Source organism: Benincasa hispida, chromosome 1 (genome assembly GCF_009727055.1).
Source record: "Benincasa hispida cultivar B227 chromosome 1, ASM972705v1, whole genome shotgun sequence".
NCBI lineage: Eukaryota > Viridiplantae > Streptophyta > Magnoliopsida > Cucurbitales > Cucurbitaceae > Benincasa > Benincasa hispida.
Genome location: NC_052349.1, coordinates 4,269,797 through 4,272,526, shown reverse-complemented (window position 1 = coordinate 4,272,526; position 2,730 = coordinate 4,269,797). Strand labels below are relative to the sequence as shown.

The 2,730-nt window shown below is 41.9% G+C and overlaps 1 non-coding gene across 1 annotated transcript; it reads right to left on the bottom strand.

The window, feature by feature from the left end:
* Positions 1-496: 496 nt before the first annotated feature.
* On the bottom strand, positions 497-603 carry LOC120070404. The gene has a single exon (XR_005479898.1). It is a non-coding gene; the product is annotated as a small nucleolar RNA R71 (small nucleolar RNA).
* Between the last annotated feature and the right edge of the window lie 2,127 nt (positions 604-2,730).

The following is a 2,730-nucleotide window of genomic DNA, read 5'->3' as shown; positions in this document are numbered from 1 at the left end:
TCGACGTAGATTAAGAGACAACTGCCAACAACAAGAGAGAACACCAAGAATGATGGGACAACCGGAAGCAAAGGCCGCTAACGCGAATAATATAATGGCCAACCCCATCCTTCTGGCAAATGACCGTAATAGACCCATCCGGGACTATGCATTGCCTAACCTCTATTATTTCTCTCCAGGAATCATGAGGCCGGCGTTAAATGGATCGAGGTTTGAAATGAAGTCGGTAATGTTGCAGATGATCCAGGCTGCTTGGCAGGTTGAAGGAAGGCGTGGCGAAGACCCACACGCCCACCTCCGGAGCTTCATAGAAATCTGCAACACTTTTGTGTTCCCAAATATCTCCACTGAGGAAGTTCGACTCACCTTGTTCCCATTTTCCTTATGCGATCAAGTAAGAAAATGGGCATATTCTCTCGAACCGGGGGAGATAACTTCGTGGGCTCATGTGGTGGAAAATTTTATAAAGAAGTATTTCCCACCAATCGAGAATGCTAGTAGAAGGAAATTAATAACAAATTTTGAACAAGAAGATGACGAATCGCTCAGCGATGCCTGGGCGAGGTTCAAGTGGCTGGTAAGAGACTGTCCACATAATGGATTACCAGACTGCCTACAGATGGAGATCTTTTACCAAGGATTGAATCCCTCTTTGCAGACCGTTGCCAATGCGGTAGCCGCTGGTGGTCTGCTAGATAAAATATATGAGAAGGTAAAGAGTATACTTGATCACATTTCCAAAAATCATGAGGATTGGCGGGAAAGCGATCAAAGATTAAGAATTAAAGATAATGATGCAAACAACGGGGCCATCGCATCCCTGCAAAATCAAATGACTGCGATGATGAGTTTGATACAAGACATCGCAATTAATAATATGGGAGCGAAGAAAGGGCAGGTCAGCATAATTACTCAAACAACCATGAGTTGTGTCATTTGTAGTGATACTCACTCGATGGAAGAATGCCCAACAAACCCATAGTCGGTATGCTTCATGAGAAATAATCCATATTCCGATACATATAACCCCGGGTGGCGAAACCACCCAAATTTTGCACGAAAAAATCAACAACAAAGCTTTCAACCTGTGGCACAAAAAGGAAGGCCACCTGGATTTTTCATGCAAACAACCGGTCCAGTGCATAACCAAGCTAGCAGCTCATAAACACCGCAATTTGCGTCCTTTGAAAGCTTGTTGAAGCAGTACATTGAGAAAAACAAATCAGTGCTTTAGAATCAAGATTCAAATGGGACAAATTGCAGACGAGCTAAAAAATAGACCGCAAGGAGCGTTGCCGAGCTCAATTGAGCTCCCTCGCAATGTTAGAGGTACCGGCAAAGAACAATTCTTAGCAGTCTCCTTGCTAAGTGACAACATGACTGCGGAAGTAGGGGAGGAGCCCATTGCGACCAACTTGAATGCGGTGACAACCGAAGACCTGTTGACCTATAGTTCGAAAAGCCCGAGAAAATGGACCTTGAAGTTGCATCCACCCTCAAGCCTCTAGATCTTGAGATAGAAGAAGTCCAACCACCAGCGACTCCGCAAAGATTGAAAGAGAAACAAAATGATGAAGACAAGATCGCAATAGTGACTGCAGCGCAAAATGCTATGATCCCACCAAAAATGTGCGACCCAGGAATCTTCACGATACCATGCTCCATTGGAGGGGTCTACAGTGGCCAAGCACTATGTGACCTTGAGGTAAGTATAAACATAATGCCGCTATCAATCTTCAAACAATTGAATGTCGACACACTCACGCCCACAAAGGAAACTCTCCTACTCACGAATAGATCTCGGATACACCCCATCCAGCTCCTCGCGAATGAAACGATTCAAAAAAATATACAAAGGAGAGTTGAAAAATGCCGCAATCTCAATCGATAAATTAATCCTGTCGGCAGACTTCCTCATTTTGGATTATAAAGTAGACGAAGATGCACTCATCATATTGGGACGACCATTCCTTTCGACCAGTTGCGCTCAAATTGATGTGCGCAAGGGGGAGATTGTAATGAACATTCATGGGGAAAAACTCTGGAATAAGGCAGTAAAGATCCTAGAGGACAAAGAAAAGAGGGAAAACCCACCGTGGACGTGAACAACCCAGCTTGGAATAAGCGGTCCCTGAGTTATTATATGACTCAACCTCATCAGGGATACAACTCTTTTGAATATCCTTTTTCCTGCATTAATACTTCATGAACATTCATCATACTCGTTATTATATATTGTCGCAATTACTTTGTTGTTATCTGGACTCTTTATATTCTTAAAAAAAAAGACTGCGGTAAAAGAATGTTGTTTTGTTTAAATTATTTGACCCTCTCACTATTTTTAGTGCAATGATCGAGGCACAGGATTGTGAAGGTGTTTCACGAAGAAGCAACTCATCTTACTCCGTCACCGCAATCCAAAGAAGATAGATCGCCGCAAAGAATGATGCATCAATACATAATGCGAACGACAGCGCAAATTTTGGGGTTATATTCTTCCTTCACTTTATTTCAAATTTTGCACTATCGCATCGCATTTTAGTATTAAAATTTTTATCACCGCATCCTCTTTGATTACCGCAATCATTTGACATGGATAAATTTAGTAAGTTACTGCATGTTGTCTCTTTACCAATTATGATTTCAATGACGAAAAACATGCTTCTATTTCTTTTGTATATACTAGAATCAACTTAACTTTAAGATAGTTATCTCATGAACTATTCCTAG